The 20,155-nt window shown below is 37.7% G+C and overlaps 1 protein-coding gene across 2 annotated transcripts in view; it reads right to left on the bottom strand.

Moving 5' to 3' along the window:
- TENM2 (teneurin transmembrane protein 2) overlaps positions 1–19,121 on the bottom strand; it is a 1,234,499-nt gene extending 1,215,378 nt beyond the window's left edge. For both annotated transcript variants that reach the window (XM_053567520.1, XM_053567521.1), the window contains exon 1: positions 19,008–19,121. The gene's annotated coding sequence lies outside the window, so the exon portion shown is untranslated. The remainder of the gene's footprint in view (positions 1–19,007) is intronic.
- Between the last annotated feature and the right edge of the window lie 1,034 nt (positions 19,122–20,155).

Here is a 20,155-nt window from a genome sequence, read left to right as displayed (position 1 = left end):
CCAAGTCAAAAAACGAGAAGGGGCTTTAGTAATTCCTATCATCTTTACCCTCAAATTAATAGTTCTGTGGAAAAGAAGATACTTATATTTTTCAATGGGGAATGTTCTGCTTATTCCCTTTGTTCATTCCCTAGTGAAGTGTTTGCCTTTTTCTCATTGATCTGTAAGGGCTCATAATTTTAGGACTGGCTCTAGTACAGTTGTTAAAGTATGGATTTTGCCCTCAAACAAATCTAGTTCCAAATCCTACGTTCACCACATCTTTTACTAGATGGCTTTGGCCAAGTCTTTTTCTGTAAATTTGTTGCCTTGTCTATTAAATGGAAATAATAAGAGTCACAACATCACAGGGCTATTGTAGGAATTCGGAGAGAGCGTCCGTACAATATACTTAGCAAAATACCTGGCCTATCCGTGAAGAATTTCATGGAACATTAGCTACATGTATTAGCTATTATGTTGTTTTATGAGCTGCATTTTCTTTTAATGCACGCTCACACTCTAACCTAAATCTACAGCTGGTGTCAGAAAACTTTCCTAGCAAAAGCCAGATAGTAATTAATTTTCAATTAATTATTAATTAATTGAAGGAATATTGTAGGCTTTATGGTCCAGTCACAATTACTCAACTCTGTCATTGTAGCACTAAAGCAGTCACAGATCATATCTAAACCAATGGGTATGCTGTATTTAAATAAAAATCTCATTTACAGACACTGAATTCTTTTTTTTTTGAGACAGAGTTTCACTATGTTGTGCTTGGTAGAGTGCTGTCGCGTCACAGCTCACAGCAACCTCCAACTCTTGGGCTTAAGTGAGTCTCTTGCCTCAGCCTCCCAAGTAGCTGAGACTACAGGCATCCGCCACAATGCCCGGCTATTTTTTAGTTGGAGTTGTCATTGTTGTGTAGCTGTCCCCAGCTGGGTTCAAACCACTACCTTTGGTGCACGTGGCTGGCGCCATAACCATTGTGCTACAGGCACCAAGCCAGGACACCAAAATTTTAATTTTATATAATTTTCACGTCACTAAATGTTTTTCTCCTTTTGATTTTTTTTTTCAACCATATGAAAATGTAAAAACTATCCTGAGCTTGCACAGCATACAAAAACAGGTGACAGGTCAAAGTTGGCCCATGGACTCTAGTTTCCCAGCCTCTCATCCAGAGGAAGATATGAAGCCTGTATATGGCCCCTCTCTGAGACAAATATTCATTGCAGTCTGCCACCAGAACCTGCTATGAAGTGACATGCTGATAGACAATATGGTAAGACTTGATCAACAAAGCCAGTGCTGCAGCTCTGAGAACCTCAGCGTGTGTCAGAAATGCCACGTCAAGTGCCAAGATTTTCTTTACACTGCATTTTTTAAACTTTTGATAAAAAGTCACCAACAGCTATTCAAGTCTATTTCTACTTGGTTGTTAGAAAATATTCTTTCTCCTTTCATTATATTAGAAGCATCTTGAAAGGAAATTAACAGTTTGTCACCTTAACAGTGTGAAATTATGCAGATGAAAACTGTAATTTTTTAAAGATAATGTCTTTTATTCATTTATATTCATAAGCATTTACTAGAAATATCTGTATTTAGAAGATTTTTAAAGAAAAAATACTTTGCAAATTATAAAAATATATCTCTAAACTCAAAGGATTTGCTTAACTATGCCTACATTTTTATTTCAGAATCTTATCCAACTCTCAACCAGCAATGCTTTAATTACTTGAATCATGTACCAAACTATATATACCTATAGTTCGACATAAAACAAACGTCATTGTGAGGTGAAAGAGATGTTTAGTTTTTTTGTTTCTTATCTGTACTATATCAACATACTATGAGAAAAGCAAAATTCTTATTCAAATCTGTACTAAAATTGATATGCATTTAGTATCTATTGTATTTTGCTTGATAGTTATCCATACATATGTAAATTTTATAAACATCCTAATTTCGAAATTAGATTCAGCATTTTTGACACTTCCCATTTGTAATACTCTCTCCCGCCCCCAAGAAACTAAAATAGGCTTATAGGGACAATATTGCAATAAGCTATTCCACATCTGGTTATCAGAGCCATAGTTTGTTATTTAAAAAAAAAAAAAAAAAAATCCCAGAAAGCGGTTTCTATATGCTTGGTTTCTCCTTCTGTTATTACCCGTTTAACAGTAGTTTCATATACAGCCAGGCATGTGCCAAACATAGGACCAATAATAAAAAATACTGACTTAATATAATTTGCTTCCTTGGCTTCTAAGAAAGCAGAAAGCGTTGAAAAACTGTTTTGTGTTATTAGTGAAGCTATTGTAGAGGGTGATTGGGGTTTCATTATAAGGAGCCTGCAAACAGTTTTAGCACAAATGCCAATATACATTTTGGAATCTAGTGCAATTTTAAGTATTTTCACTCAAATGGTTTTGCAGAATCTGCAACACAAATAAGTATATTGTGTTTGAACAGCACCAACAACTACTATACTATTTGTTGCATTGATCTTCATTGTGAATGCTTTAAACCTTTCTACTTTGATGAAATGTAAGGGGCAAGTATATTCCCTGGAATCCCGAGGTATGATTAGTTACTAAGCAATCAGAAAAATCACAGCAAGGCATATTTCTGAAAGAAATTAAAAAAAGAGTAAAGATCACTCCTCCATTTGTGTTACATAGCAAATCACACAATACCTCATCGATGGGACTGTATGTATTAGCTAACCACCACGGGCTAGCTGGAAGCCCACACATCAATGAAAAGATCTTTGTCAATTGCTGTATGCCTCATTATCTCACTAAGATTTCTTGGCAACAATTAACAGTTACCCAATTCATAGAAATTGCCTTTATTATTTTTGAAGCAGCTACTTTCTTTGGCTTTAATGACTAAGAGAATAGAGACAGATGTCTCTGTTGCTAGGGAGACTGAATTAAAAAAAAAAAAAAAACCTTTGAAATGAAGTAAATAAGCAACTACCATCTTTTTTTATAAAGGAAAATTCTGTTAGTTTTGAATTAACTATTTGTTTTAAAAACAAACCAGCAGTAGCTTTACTTTTTAAAGAAACGAATAATGGTTTATTACCATTATTCTCTGGCAGTAATAAATCATTAAAAAAAAAAAAAAGAAAAAGAAAGAAACGTCGGCTCACCTGTGCAGTCAATATCAATTGAGGTTGTTTTTCTGAAACTGTTACTTTCTTTGTCCTGGTCCTGAATTCAACAGGAATTGCCTTTTTATACCATGTGTCAATCTTCTATAAAGAGAAAGCAGCCCCCCCTCTGAGCGGGGAACACCGAGGCCTTGCACATGAACCTGGGCTGCTGACTCCGCTGACTTCTTGGAGCTGACATCCCCTCCTCATCCAGCTCCCACCTAGCCTGTAGCCCCCTGTCCAGATCTCTTAGCTCTGGAAAACAAGTGGTCCAGGCCCTGAACCTCTTGTCAACTGGGTCTAGCCTAAGAAGTGACATTACTTCCTTAAAATCTCTCTATGTTCATCCTTTTTCCTTTATCTCTAATTCCTGACGCCTGATAATATACCTAATGCACTTGCATTTTGGCATATCTTAGACATTCATGCCCTGTTCAGTCCCTGCCACCACCCCACTCTGATTTCATTATGCTTAAGGATGAATGATACTGCCACAAAAAAGGAAACAAACAAAAAAAAGACAGTTTTAAGTGAAAACACATGTAATAAAAAAACAATTGCAATCCACCTACGTTCCTTGAAAGAGCCCCTAATCTTCTATGGAATCTATGTAAAATCTCCCAAACATCTTCCTAGCCCTGTTTTAATTAAACCATTACTAGGCATCAGCATTCAATTTCAGTATAAACTGAAAATTAAATAGGCATTTGTTTTGCCTATTTTGCTTAAATATTAGTACAGTTTGTTAAACATAGCAAACGATTTTGTCTCTCTATTTTTAAATGTTATATGCTATTGCTACAATTAAAAATAAACCATAGTATGTAAAACAACATGTAAAATGGAAGTACCTCCCTTTCCTCATTTAAGAAAATGTTCAGAATTACACCACACGTTTTGACTTTAGTTTCCTGGGGACCTGAGCACTATGTATAACATTCTTCTTTGTAAAAGCAGATTCTTACCTCCAAATGGTAGACAGAAAGAGTTCACAAGAAGCTTTCATTTGAAGACTTTCTGTGCTTTCTTAATTACAATTTTAATTTCATGAGATGCAATTAGTATGGAAAACAATCATTCAGGTCACACTAGATAAAACTGGGTCCCCATGAAGCTGTACAGCATTGGTGAATACAGCCATTTGGGGGTTCAGAATTCTGGGTTCAAATCTCACTTTAATTTCTTTTTTTCTTTTTTTATTAAATCATAGCTGTGTACATTGATATGATCATGGGGCATCATTCACTAGCTTCACAGACCATTTGACACACTTTCATCACACTGGTTAACATAGCCTTCCTGGCATTCTCTCAGTTACTGTGCCAAGACCCTTACATTCCACATTTACCAAGTTTCAACCCTTGTAATTTCTTACTTAGTAAAAAGTATTTTAGTCAGTTGCCTGGCTTTTCAAAGTCTCACTTTTGTTGATGGTAAACCGTGAATATTAATCACCTCATAGGTTTTCTGGGAAGGTTCAAATGATGTAATGAATTGGTCCGAGGCCATCGAAGGAAACTCTCAATAAATGGTGGAGTTACCGCCATCATTGACATTAGCTGCTTTACAGTTTTCTGTGAATAGTAATTGAAAATGAAAAGCTTGCAAACTTTTTATGAGAATTGGGGACAGTGTATATTCTTCATGGCAGTTAAGGTCATATTATTTAAGAAACATTTGCTTTAGACACACAATTGTGATTTATTTCCAAATATTGTACCATTTTCACTTTGGATGATTTTATTATCTCATGAGATTGTATTTAACAGTAATCACAGCTGGGTCATTCCAGCTAAGCTACCTAGCTTGCTCAGCTGTGAGCATGACTCACTTCAGCTCTTAAAAGAGCTGCTCCTTGCAAGGGTATATGTGAAACTTAGTAAATGTAGAATGTAAATGTCTGAACACAATAACTAAGAAAATGCCAGGAAGGCTATGTTAACCAGTGTGATGAAAATGTGTCAAACGGTCTATAAAACCAGTGCATGGTGCCCCATGATCGCATTAATGTACACAGCTATGATTTAATAAAAAAAAAAAAAAAGAGCTGCTCCTAAAACAAACACCCTCCCAATTTCTTGTTAAGGATTCTCTCTATTTGAAATTGACTTAGAATCTCATCTCAGCTATTAAGATTTTCTGATGAACCCCAACTACCTTATATTACGGCATGATAGCAGATTCTCAGCTTTGTGTAACACACAGAGAACATTCATTTAACAAATGTCAATTGGAAACCTACTGTATGCAAGTTACTATTCTGGGTTCTAGAAATTCCCACTGAACAATTCATAGAAAGTCTCTGCTCTCTTGACCTCTGCATTTTAGCTGTAAGAGATTAGAAATACAAACAAACCAATGAATTAAATGGTTTCAGTTAGGAACTTGGAGAGTAAAAAATAAGTCAACTCAATCTGAGAATGACCAGAAAGAGTGCTGAGTGTCAAGGAAGGTAGGGCCACGATTTATGATCACCTCTCTTATGCACTGCACAACTCTCCAGAAGATTCTGCTCATGTCGATTCCAATAAGGTGACAGGAGAGTTGATAACTAAATGGCCCATAAGAATTGGCCACACTATGGTCTAGGTAAAGAGCACTTGTATAGTGGGAGAAAATAGAACAAAGACTTAAAGAAAGATTGAGTTTTGTATTCTCAAACAGAAAGAAAGACGATTGGCCGGTACACCGAGCTGAGGGGGAACGGTAGGCATTGAGATGTTTCCCAAGTCTAACTGCAAAATATTTCCCTGAATAATTACTTTTGCACAACATGGATATGTGGCCCCACTCTGGACCAATCCCTGCCACTCTCTGTGCGTGTGTGTGTATTTTTAATTTTCTTAGGTGATATAATAAGTGCAACCAATATGATGGCCCCAGACCTTTCATTATAATGCCAGACCTTTCTAGGCATTATAATGACGGCATTGTTTTTTACATTAATGTTCCCAGTTCCTTTTCAGTGTCTCATCTCTTCATTTAAAGTTCGCGTTCCAGGCATGGTTCTGATTGTCTTCTGTATGCCTAAATCTGCTGAGAGTGCACTGCAGAGACAGACTCACACTTCCAGGCATATTCCCAATTACATTTAAAACAAAATAAACAAACAGGTGCGTGCAAACACCAGCACTTAGCAGCTGGCTCCCAGGCATTTCCTCAAGGGAGATGGCTGGGCATTCCCCAAAGTATTGGCAAAGAAGACAAAAGGAGGTTTTCACTGTGGATTTGGAGTTGAACAACACTGGGACCTTCAGGCTGTGGGGAAGAGATTCAAGACTCCCACCTGCCCAGAAACTTCCACCAAGATAAGATGCTTACCTCCCCAGAATCCCCGTGATATCTCTAAGAGGCACAAATTGTTTTCCCAATTTTGAAAGTCAGACTCGGAGGCACAGCAGGAAGGACTAGCTGTTGAAGGTCACACAGGACGCACTAGGGAGGACACGAGCAAAATGGTGGGTTTGAAAATGGCTGTTGGCACGTGCAGAATTGCAAAGAGTCATTCCAGGATTGTTTGAGGGCGGTCTAGCTGTGACATCTGTCACTGCAACGGCAGCCAGGGCTGATTGCAGTAAATTTCTGCTCTCTATTCCCAGTTTATGAGAAGGCCCTTCCTAACTGGAATAGAATTGTTCTTTAATTTTGAGTGATAGGAATCCTCAGAGGTCTAGAGAGGCTGCTTCTAGGTGATGTGTGATTGGAAAGAAGTTATGTCCTTGGTAGTTTATTTCTGCAATTCTCATTGTGGGACACAATGTAATGATCACGGCGAGTGGTCCACATTCACATCAGTCGGCTCCCTCAGAACTTTGACCTGTGTAGCCATGGCTAATCTTAGAAAGGGCTTGGAAATGAAAGGTTATTTACATATGCCTTGACACTCTGATTCTATTTATCTATTTATTTTTTTGAGACAGAGTCTCACCGTGTGGCCCTCGGTCGAGTGCTGTGGCATCATAGCTCACAGCAACTTCAAACTCTTGGGCTCAAGCAATTCTCTTGCCTCAGCTTCCTAAGTACCTGGGACTACAAGTGTCTGATGCAACGCCCAGCTATTTTTTTTGTTGTTGTAGTTATCATTGTTGTTTAGCGGGCCCGGGCCAAGTCTGAACCCGATAGTCCCGGTGTATGCGGCCGGTGTCCTAACCACTGAGTTACAGGTGCTGAGCCCTGATTCTAGTTATTTACAACAGAGTTTTCAAATTCAAGCCTGGCTTTGAATCCTGAATCACTAGCTGTGTGACCTACACAAACCACTAGAACTGGTAGTTCTAGTGGAAGCCTGTGTCCTAACTTTTATACTTCCTAAGACTAAGGGAAGGGGGGTTTTAAATCAGATTTTTTTTCAGTGATGTATCATTATAAAAGCATTTACCACTAATGCATGGGCCTTAGTTTCTGCAACTTTAAAATGAGAATAAATAGTCCTAATATTGACCTCATTGATTTTTGTAAGTATTAAATGAAATAATGCATGCAAAGTACTTTGCACATCACATAGTGAGTAGTGAACACTCAATAATGTTAATACGGGGAGGATCAGTGAAAGTATAAACCTTTTTGGCAGAATATTAATAAAGTAATTTTCCAATATTTGAATATTTGGACAATGGGAGTGTGCTCTCTCAGGTTACCTAACCATCATCTTCCCGAGTATCTCATCCCAAATACAGGCTCCAAACCTCAAACTAAGGACTGCATTTCTGATAACGCCTGGAAATGTGTACAAGATTTTGATTTGCCTATTTCAACATCTTTGCTTTAAAAACTCCTCCCCTTTCATTGTGAGCTCAGTCTAGGAAAGAATAAAATCACCATGGTGATAACTGACCCCTCTTCGGAGCATATTCAAATTTATGTCGAGCTTTTCATGAAGCTGCTGTGTCCTGCCTTTACATCGCCTCTTGGAGTCCCTCAAAGGCAGAGGAATTTCTTTCCCACTTACGGTCACCTTCAAGGATGCAATAAAGCACTTAGAGTTCCTTTTGGAGATCAGAAATTGAAAAATTTGATAATAAGTCTATCAAATTTGATTTGCGGAAATTTTTTACTAGAGCTCTTATGTTAAAGAAGTTATAGCTGGTAACTAGCAAGTAATAACTTCATACAGTGAAAATACCTGTCTACTACTTTTTTTCTCTGGAGTACCTGGTCAAGGCATTCACTGAGTGAGTGTCACTTATTCAGAAAGTTGTCATACATGTTACCAGCTTAGGCTCTGATCCTGACACAAAGAACAGAGCACAAGCAAATTCGGATCTTTCCGCTGTATAGTAAACAGCATGTTACCTTGACTTGTACGGTGAAATAATTGCTATTTCACTGTTGCATTCTGCTTTATCAGGAAATAGAAGCTGAGAAAAAAATAGGTAAGGCTGGTCGGTTAAGAAAAGTCTTAGGAAGTATAGAAGTTAGGACACAGGATTCCATGGGATGCTGTGGAAATTAAATGGGATAATGAATGCTTAATCTTTAGCAGAGGTGGCCCATGATATGTGGGTGCCACATGCTAGCTGTTATTAACTTCCAGAATTTATTAATACTGCTATCATTGTTGTCATTGAATTTCAAAATTTCGTGTAAAATATATCTACGTTTTGGAAAATTCTCAGTCTGATTTGTATAAATAAAGAACAAAATTGGCTCTTCAAAGCAATTCACAACAGAGAGCTGATGAGCCTTTACAGTCAAAATCCTGGATATTATGCAAACACACCTTCAGAACGTTATTCGGTGTGGGCAGGGGGGTTGTTTGATTAAGTAGTCAGAACTCATCCTAAGCAAGAAACTTGGGAAAGTATGATACGGAATCTCTCTTTATAAAATATATTATCCTGCAAAAATATGTCACTACCACTCCTGTACCTGAATTATTAGGAAGCACACCAAAAGCAGAATTATCCTCTAAATGGCTAATTTCACATGTCCAAATCTAAAGTAAAGACTTTCCGTGTGTGATTTATATAGAAAGAGGAAGCTCTAGTCTAGAGGGCTAAAATAGAAGAGCCTTCAGGTAACTTTTCTGAGAGAATTTCCCTTGACATCCTTAACTTTGAACACACACACACACACAGAGCCTGGTACAGAATTATTTGCCTCATGAATCATCCTGCTCTGTGTCCTATTAAAATAACAATGTCACTGTGTGAGAACTTAATCTCTTTGCTCTTAAATGCCCCACTGACATGTTTTCCCCCCTATGGCTGGCAATCCATGAAGACTCTTGACAATTCATACTGATTTGTTCCTTCAAGGAAACTCAGTGGTTGGTAACATTTTCTCTCTTGAAGTCCCTCATAGTCTTCATGGGAGTGACATCTCTGTGCATGTTGGGCCTCTTAAATCAATTTAATATCTCAATTTGTACTACCAACATTTCATCTGACTGTGGCGGGTCTCCAAAGTACTTCTACGGTGACACTGCTGACCTTGTTTAAGGTCACACATCTATTACATTTGGCATTAATTCACTCTTTCTCTCTATGCCAGATCCATCCAAGTTCTTGGATGTAATCACACAAATCTAAGATGAACTCTGGAGGCTCCACAGTGGGTACAATGTACTCATTCATTCAGAAAAAAATATTTACTGAACACCTATTATGTCCTGAACAGGTGATTTGTACTGGGGACTTAGTAATGAGGAAGCTGGACTTGGTGGTTGTCCTACCAGAGTAAGGTGGAAAGCCTGAATAAAACTGCCTAGTCGGAAAGGATTTCTTCCTTGGATTCAAATCAGAGTTAAAGACAGGGAGCCACCTCTAGATGGCACTCAACTGAATGCTGTGGCTCAGAGGAGAAGACCCCCCAGGCACAGCCATAGAACACACTGCCTCAGGGCTCCACCCATCATCAGCACTTTCTGGGGAAAGGAAAAAGAGAGCTCTACCAGCCTTATTACCACCTGCACATTGTGTGTGTAAATCTTTCATTTGAGTGATGGTGGTTACTCCCAATATTTCCCCACACTATCTCCAGCTTACATTCTCAACCCCCAATGTCCACCACCTCATGTCATGGGCATTATCACTTATTATTCTTAATTATCTTAGTATATTCTTGTTTCTTAAACACATTTTTTTTTTTATGATTACCATTATGTTTATTATAACAATACAAATGCATAGCCAGAGGAGGCCTGGAAAGGTGCTGAGTGCAGGAGCGTCTGTCCCAGTGAGGGTACATCACCCTCCCTACACACCAAAGCTATCCCAGCAAGAAAGCTCCCAAAGCCGCAGGAACCTGAGTATTTTATTGGAGGTTCATTATGTTAGCATGACTGATTAAATCATAGGTCAGGCTATTGAACTTAATCTCTAGCCCAGTTCCCTCCCCAGAGGTTGAAGGTGGGTATGAAAGTTCCAATCTTCTAATCAAAGAATTGGTCTCCCCCACCTCATTAGCATAAGTTCAGGTGCAGTGCAAGGGGGTTAATCATGAATAACAAAAGACCTTTCTATAGGAAAATTTTAAGAGTTTTGAAGGTCTTCTGCGAGGTACCAAGGACAAAGATTAAATGTATTCTTTATTACGGCATATCACAAATGTATATAAATAATTGTTTTATTTTTTTTAAGTGACAGTTATCCCCATTTGCAGGTGAGGAGGTTATAGGAGTAGCGGCTTGCCTAATGTCACCCAGCTAGTAAGTGACACAGCTGGGATTGCAATCCAAGCAAAGTGACTAAAAACAGAGCCAACAATCTCTTATATAAATGGGCAAGTGAGATGAATAGAATCTTCTCTAAGGAAGACAGACAAATGCCTAGCAAACGTATGTATGAAAAAATGCTCATGGTCCCTAATTATCAGTGAAATGCAAAACCCATTATTTTAAAATTCAATTCTAAAATAGACTTAAACATTTAAAATCATTTAAGCATTATTTGTTATAAATAGAAGGTAACAGTAAAAATGAATGAATTTTGTAAATGCTCCTAATTTCGAACTAGATACCATTGGCTAATGAGAGCTATGAGTCTGAATCTATTACTTGTTTATGTTTTTGTTTTTTTTTTGCCTGGGTCCGGGTTTGAACCCACCACCTCTGGTATATGGGGCCGGCGCCCTACAGGCACCGCCCTGAATCTATTACTTCTTTTTTCTAAAATAGAACCATTAACAAATTTAAGAGAATTGTTCAAATGATAGTAGTTGCAAACTAAGACACTCCTTGAGGTAATGGATGTATCAGGAGACATTTGGGGGGAAAGGAACTTCTTACTGTGTTATTAATCACTTTAGTATCTTCCAGTGCCACCGGTGACATGCATTTGTGCCTTTGATAACAATGCTATAGTAATAGTAGTACTAACAGTAGTTATAATAATAACAACAAAAAACAGTACACTGGATGTCAATAGCTCACGGTACGTCTAGCCCTGTTCTAAGCACTTTCATACGCAATTACTGACTCTTCCTAGCAGCCTGTGTGGAAAGCCCTTGCACATGGGGGCACATTACAACTCTAAAATTTGCCCAGGCTCATAGAGCTGTCAAGTTGAAGAGCCATTGCTGATCAAATCCAGACTCTAAGCCAAACAGATCTTGTTCCCAGACTGACCATTTACTTTGCAACCCTGGGCAAGTCACTTAGCACCATTTTGCAGAAGAAACTGAAAGTCTTCAGAGATGACAAATAGATAACGTTATATGCCTGGCCTGGGGACTTGCTATTAGACGGAAGGAAAGAAGAGTGGCATTTGGGGAGATTGTTTCATATCCCTGAGTCTCACTTTCCTCATCTGTAAAATGAGATCATATCAATTCCTGCATAACATCGTGGTAAATGTTTTGAAGTGGTTGCGGGGAAAGTCTAAATCAGTCGCTGGCATGTCACAGGCCTGCAATGAGCGGGCATTATTATTCCTCAGCATGCTTCATAAATTCCTGTCCTTTATTTACAACTCATTCTGCGCCATCCATTCTCCTGGATGCTTCCCCTTTTGTATTCTGCCTGCAGTGATAACTACAGTAACTCTTCCTCTGAATTTCATATCACTTACTTCATTTTTTTAAATAACCAACTTGTTCTTCCAGTGTAACTGAACCTTTTAGAGAGCAAAAAGACTTACAGACTTTTCGAAATTTGATTATATTATTTAACACACTAAACTCTCTTAAAAACATGCAAAGAATGCTTAGTAGAATAAAGTTTTTAAATTAACAGTTGTCTGAAATAAGGATTGTGTCGGCAGTACCTAGGAAGATGATTTCTGATCCAAGAAAAACTGAAAAACTTGTAATGTCTTTTGTTTTCTGAAGATACGTTTCCCCCTTCATGCTGGCTGCCCACAATACTTGACATGAATAGCACCATCTTCTGCTGGAAAATATTAAATCCTTCTTATAAAAAAATAAGATACTCACTTTTTTTTGGTAGAAGAATGGCTTAACCTCCAAGATAAGCTTCTCGATTTGACCAAAATAATGTCAAATGCTAAAAACTGATCAGTTTTCCTTTCTTTTATTTTTTAATTATAAGAGTAATATAAAATTATGGCAAAAAGTTGGAAAACTTTAGCAAAAAAAAAAAATAGAAAAATATAAACACTCCATTACCTCTTTTCTAAGAAATAACCACTATTAACATTTCTTTTTTACCTTTTATTAAAATGTTGTTTGGTACATTTTAAAAATAAATATGCTAGGATCTGACTGTATATACTTAAACATATCTATGTATTTTATATAATCTTATATATTTTTTGAGAAGATACATTTTTCAGGGATATATAGTACTTCAGTATTTGTATATCATTATTTAATCCCTTATTGGTAGAAATGTATGCTGTTTTCAAATCACTAATTTTTTTTTCATTTATTTATTTTGCCATCTTGAGTCTTGTTAAGAGTATCACAGGAGCAGCTGTCAGACGCAAAGTGCACAGAGGTAGCGGAAGGGAAGGGCGCACATCCATGGCACTCAGTGCCTGAAGTAATGCAATGCCCATAGTTTAAATCATTATTAAGTAACATCCTTCTAGATCTATCTTTCTTTCCAATATTCAGTCTTCTCTCAGCACAAAATGTTAAATGTATATCATATTCAAAAGTTATAAGCTTTGGAAGGTCCTGGGCACTTTTCACTTCCGTATGCAGGGATTGGTATTTCCCCACGCTACCCCTTCACCAACAGCAGAGACCATATTTTCTCTTAAACCTCTTACAATTTGCCTAGAAGGCCAATGTTGGTGTCTTATACTTTGTGGGTTTTTAAACACATTACTTAATTTTCAAAAGAAAGTACCAGTACTTTGTATGCTCATCCCAACTATCTTCTGCTCAAATTATAAAAAGGATTTCTGCATTTATGGAAGATAATGAGAAAAAATGCAATATTTATTTACCTCAGTGTTTAATCTTAGCCCGTGGAGGACCACTTACAAGCTGTCTATTTGAACTTCAATTTGGTCCACACATAACTGGGTTCAGCATACTGTTATCAGGGAAATACTTTAAGACATGGTTGTAGGAGACTCAGTGCTGCATTTAGCTTAAAGATAATATTGATAGTTTAGTTAATTACAATACCTCTGAATATGAAAGCTCGTAACAAATGTCTATGGATTACTTTGCTTTTTCTGTAAGCATTTTATAATAGCAAAGTGAATCATTCCCTCTCAATTTTCCAAAGGAGGTATTTAAAATTTTCAATAGTGTCCTATAATTACTTTTCTTAGTTCATGATAAAATAGTACATGGATTTATATACTCAGGGGTTTATAAGCAAAAATGTATATCCCAGTGATCTTTGGCAAATATAGATGAGTACCCTATTCTCACTTCAGAATAAATGACAACATTGGGAATTGAAACAAAACTACCTATATTTTAAAATATGTGTAATTATTTTACTAGATCTTAGCTTTATTTAATTATGTGCTTAACAATAATATAAATCTTTCCCTAGAATAATCTCGTATTTTTGCTTGTATTAAAAAACTAATCAGAGGATTAGTATCTAGAAGAAGATTAAATGACCAAATATATTTTTTCCCTCTTCTAGTTGTGCAAACTTGAGCAGGATATTTAAGCTCTTGGAAACTCTGTTTTCAGGATTAAAAAAGACTATACTTTGATGATTTAATAAAATAATTTATGTTAAAGAGAAAAAATTAATATATGTGGCATATATTTAATAATTGCTCCTTTCTCCTTTTTCTATTAATACATATTATGTTAATACAACACATGCATCATATATTAATTCTGATTATATAAGTTCTCCTTCATTCTTTAAATTTCTAAGAAAATTTTCATGAAATATATAATACTGCATGACTTTATGAGAAAGAATGTGAAATATTTAAAGAAACCCTATTGTAAATCTCAAAATGTTAACAGACAACTCAGGCATGTTGTGTAGAATAAAAATTTCTTCTTTCATTGTTGAGACAGAGTCTCAATCTGCCACCTAGGTAGAGTGTCATGGCATCTTAACTCACAGCAACCTCAAACTCTTGGGCTCAAGTAATCCTCTTGCCTCAGTCTCTCAAGTAGCTGGGACTTCAGGTGCCCGCCACAACACCCAGCGGGTTTTTCTATTTTTAGTAGAGACAAGGTCTTACTCTTGGCCAGGCTGGTCTCAAACTCCTGAGCTTAAGCACTCCACCTGCTGTGGCCTCCCAGAGTGCTAGGATTACAGGCATGAGCCACCACCACACCAGGCAAAAAGGAATTTTTTAATACACTCATTTAAATGTTAGCTGGCGAGCATTAAAGGGTGTTTCTATACAGGCAAAAAAGAAAATGGGAAAAAAAGCGTTCAGTGTAATACTTTCAACAGAGTACTAATAATTTCTTTACTTATATGGAAATTGATTTTATAGTAGAGGAAAAAGAGTGTGATTTTAGTTCTTTTTTTTTTTTTTTCTTATTGTTGGGGATGTGATTTTAGTTCTTACACAGGACTCCGTCACTTATATATTCGGCACACAGTGACTATTATGAACCCTTGAAGTGGGAAGGAAAGTGGAAATGTCAGTGTGTGTTCTTCTGATAGGGAGTTAAATATGCACACGTCACCACTACAGGAGGCATTACCTAAAAACATATCCTTTAAATAGGGCTCCCTGATTTCCTCAAATTTCTTCCTATAGTTTCTTTTTAATAATTATCAGAGATTGAAAAATGTTTGTTCTGTTTAGCTTTTATCAGAGGGAATCTTTAAAAGTATCAAGACTTTCTCCTATGATTTTAATTGTTCTTCTTTTTAACCTTCATGATTAAATAGCCAAAAAATAGCCAAAAATTGTGTTTTGGGTGATAACAACAGTAAAAAAATAAAGCCCCATATTAAATTATTTCTTGATAACAGAATCACTTCTTGCATTTCATTCTAATTAGGTTGAAAGCCCCACGATCATCAGGATCTACACCTGAATACGTCATTTTCTGGGATTCCAACTTGGAGTAAAAAACATTTTATACATTGCTTCCTGTTAAACAAAAGACGTCACATGGAAATGTTTAAGGTAGATCCCTGGCCAGAAAAGCTGTATACCTTAGGATACTGCCTCTTACAAGCAAAGAGAATGGCATTTAAACTTCAGGCATAAGCCTAAATGAAAAGGAAAAAGCTATAGGTGGTCTGGGAAGGAACTAAAAACCAGGGAAAACACTGGCTTATGTTTATAAACCCTCCTGGCAAAGCCAAGCTCATTTATTATGTTAGGGCTGAAAGCGACACTGTAAATGAACAGCAGAGGGCAGAAGCCTTGCAGGTCCTTTTCAAAGCAGGTAGGTATTTCTTGAAAACAAGTTCAATCAAATGTAAAATACAACGCCAGAGGGTCAGCATGAAGAAGTTCTTCTGAAAGTTGATACGTGGTTTTCGGCATACCAGGCACTGCCTCCCTGACTAGCTTGTTATTTAACCATAATCCAACACTTATTTCATTGAAATAGTAACTTGTTTTATTTATTTATTTAGTTATTTAGTTTTTATTGTTGGAGATTCATTGAGGGTACAATAAGCCAGGTTATACTGATTGCATTTTTTAGGTAAAGTCCCTCTTGCAATTGTGTCTTGCCCCCAGAAGGTGTGGCACACGCCAAGGCCCCACCCTCCTCCCTCCTTCCCTCTCTCTGCTCTTCTTTTCCACACCCCTCCCTCCTCCTTTCTCTCTCTGCTCTCCCCTTGAAGTATGGAGAAACCTCAAAGCACTCAAGCTAGACCTCCCATTTGATCCTGCAATCCCATTACTGGGCATCTACCCAGAGGGAAAAAAATCCTTTTATCATAAGGACACTTGCGCTAGACTGTTTATTGCAGCTCAATTTACAATCGCCAAAATGTGGAAACAGCCTAAATGCCCACCAACCCAGGAATGGATTAACAAGCTGTGGTATATGTATACCATGGAATACTATTCAGCCATTAAAAAAAATGGAGACTTTACATCCTTCGTATTAACCTGGATGGAAGTGGAAGACGTTATTCTTAGAAAAGCATCACAAGAATGGAGAAGCATGAATCCTATGTACTCAATTTTGATATGAGGACAATTAATGAAATAGTAATAGTAACTTGTAAACACTTTCTTAAGCAAATGATGGCGATGTATAAGGAAAGCGCTGAGGAAACTTAATGAATCTGCAGGCCCGTATGCCAGCTACACCACTGTAAAACATCCGGGAACTTCAGAAAGGTGTTCAAGCTTTCATCTTTCAAGCTTGAGATTCTGAGATTTGTTTCGATTATCAAAGACATCCCCAAGATGGATCATGTGACCTTTTCTCTTTCTTCCCACATCCACATGCCATTCCTCCTCTTGACTATCCTCTGTCTACGTCCTCGACCACTATGTACCACCACCACCTGTCAACTGTTGAGGGTGAAGAACAAGGAAAAGAAAACAGGGGGTGATTTCTGGATGTAACAAGGAAACAAAACCCTCTGGGAATCCTCAGGGAAGTCCTTCTTCCCATGGCAAGCTCCCTTCCTCTATGCCCTGGCCCACGAAACTCTCTTTCTCTAACTCTGCAGTTCTCTGGTCTGTCACTTGCTGGGAGAAGATAGATGGTTTACAATAGGATCCACCAGAGTCTCAGGTCTGTTTCACCATACGCCCTCCTATTTCTTCCAACATTGACAACTCTGTATTCATAATGGATTTACTAAACACTTGACTAGATTTCTCTAAGAACAAACGCAAATATAGACCCAGGAAGTGGCCCCCCAGGATGCTTCTGGGAGCACATTGTATCTGATCTGTGACCTATCCACCTCCAAGTCAGAGATACGTTCTAACCAAAAGAAGCTTGCACAACAAATTTGAATCTGCCATCTAAGACACTAGGACAATGACGGGTCAGAGAAAGTTAAGCTGTGATGAGGAATGTTTATTAAAGGGAATGCCTGTCTCAGAATAAAAGCATAATAAAATCCAAACAGAACTGGACCACTCTAACAGAAGATTCCCCATGCTTAGGCCACATGCCCATGAAAACGTACAGAGAGAGCATGAAAAAAAAAAAAGAAGAAGAAGAAGAAAGAAATAAAGAAAAGAAAAGAAAAAGAAAAATAGAGAAAACTAGCCATACTCGAGAGGTTGATTTTCAAACAAGTTGCTTGGACTTCGGTTTCTTCACCAGCAAAACAGAGCTAGTGACATTCATTTATCCCCGAATAAGGACCACAATACCGTGCTTTATTGCATCATCTAATTTAATTGCCACTACAACTTCCTGAGATTGCCATTCAGGCACTATATAACCCTCTCCATACGTGCTTCCTAAACTGACTATTACCACAGGCTGCCTGATTATTACATTATGCTCACCTTCATGAGAGTATTAACATCCCCACCTCTGTCTTCACTCCTTCCTACTCTCCCAGCCACCTGAGACCTACTCTTTACTCACTGTCTCATTGTCACAGGCAAAAATTCTTCCAGCATTTAAATTCTTCCATTTTAAAAGTTTAAAAAGGATTGAATCCTGACACATTTTCCATGCATGTAGCTAATCACTAAGGAGTCTTTAATGTCTCCTCCTACACCTATCCTTAGCCATGAAATCTCTACATATACTCAAATTACTAAAATGATCCCGTTTCTGATGTTTTAACTAAGTCAGATACCCCATCTCCAAATTAAAATTGTGCAGTGCATTATTAATCCCATAGAACCCTTTAATTGCCCCCCCCAAATGAGCCATCTTGATAGGGTTTGATCTGTACAGAGATAAAAGCAAGCTCTAAAAAGCAAAACAGTAGAGAGAAATGGCTGTAGAAATCCCAAGAAAGAGCCCTGCGGAAACATCGGGGGCTAGATAATATAGAAATATATCAAGAATGCTAGGTCAGGGGCAATACAAACAGAAATGACTTGATTAGGAACATAGGCTTGATGGCTTCCATTCTGCCTCCTGTCTGACAGCCTGTAGAGACTAACAACATTCAACGGATGAAGGGGCCTCCTGTTTCCATGCAGAAAGTCTTTGCACTCTACAATGTGATATTACAAGGCCCAGCTAACCCCAGCCATCACATTTTATTTCCATGTGTACATATCAAATAAAAAAATGTATGGTGACCAAAGTATTTGGCAGGGTGAGGACAGGGGGTGGTTAGAGGCTTCCATCCCGGTACAGAAAAAGCAGATGCGTGATTGAAGAACTGGAAAGTCATTCAATTGGATCGGGAAAAGGAAACAAAGTAGCAGATTTCAGACAGAAAATGGCAGTACCAATTACTTTTGTCCATTAACAAAACAGAAAAGAAAAAGAATGCTTTCCTGCACAAAGCTTGAAAAGCCCTGTGTTGTGTCCTTTATGAAAGCACTTTGATCAGCAATGCAAACACAACTTGAGGCAGAGCAAAGCACAAAATCGCAGCTATGATTCCACTCACCAAAAGGGTGGATCTTCGATGTCCAATTCAGCTAGCGTCAGAGGAGAGCTCCACAGCAAAGCCCAATGACTAAGCAAGTTCCAGACTGCTTAGACAATAAAAAGCTGGACGGAACTGTTAAAACAAAAAAGAAAGTAGGTAAGATCCAAATAAGCACATAAAACAATCCCTCCCCCTATGCAAACAAATACCACACATCAACAAAATGTAGAAAAGTTGGAATTAACTCTAGAATAAGTATGTATCTTTCAATGGGGGATACAAAATGTATTAATTAGCTTAGTCACTTTGACTAGGGCACACCACAACTGTTAAGATACAAAATTACCCCAGTGGTATTACAGTGTATCTATCTGTTAACTTGTAACGATGATACTGTTTATAATACAAATGTAGACATACACAGTATGGGAATGGTTTCAATGCATCTTGCTAGCAGTATCAGATCTTATGTTTGCTGTTCACATTTACTAATAATTTATTTCATCTTAAAATTTACTGTTTGGTTATCCACCTAATTTGAGCATTATTTTACTAACTTTTGAATTCACGTTATTTGCTAACTAGTACCACTGTCAATAGTATGCGGGGTGATATTACATAACACCAAGGTCCCAATGATCCCACACAACTTGCTCTGGAAAAATAACTTAAGTTTTATCATCTAACAGTGGGAATTCAACAGTGCCTATAGACGTGTAGTGAAGATGAAATATAAAACTCCATCAGAAGCACTTGGTACAGTGCCTGGTACATAGAACGCCTTCAATACATGTCAGCTATCATTTTCATTGTGGTTACCACCAGTCCCATGCTACAGGTCTGAATTATATCAACAGAGATGTCAGTCTCACTGCCTGATAACTGACCGTTCAGTACAACGCAATTCTCTCCACTTCAAAAAGGCGTTAAACTGATCCAGCCTAAGACATCTGCGATTCACTTGCTTCCCTCCTGCTCTGGCCAGTAGAACTGGGGTGGTGAGGAAGTCAGAAGGGATCTCTTAAATCTACAGAGTGGTGTCAGTGCAAAAAGCAAACAAGGGGAAGACAAAGAGGGAGTGAGGATCATGAAAACAAACAGGTCTAATTCCCCAGTTTTGTGTAGGTCATTCTCGTCTTGGAAATGAACTGTGTTCACGTTGACTG

Source organism: Nycticebus coucang, chromosome 17, assembly GCF_027406575.1.
Source record: "Nycticebus coucang isolate mNycCou1 chromosome 17, mNycCou1.pri, whole genome shotgun sequence".
Classification (NCBI taxonomy): domain Eukaryota; kingdom Metazoa; phylum Chordata; class Mammalia; order Primates; family Lorisidae; genus Nycticebus; species Nycticebus coucang.
This window is presented reverse-complemented; position numbering and strand designations above follow the sequence as displayed.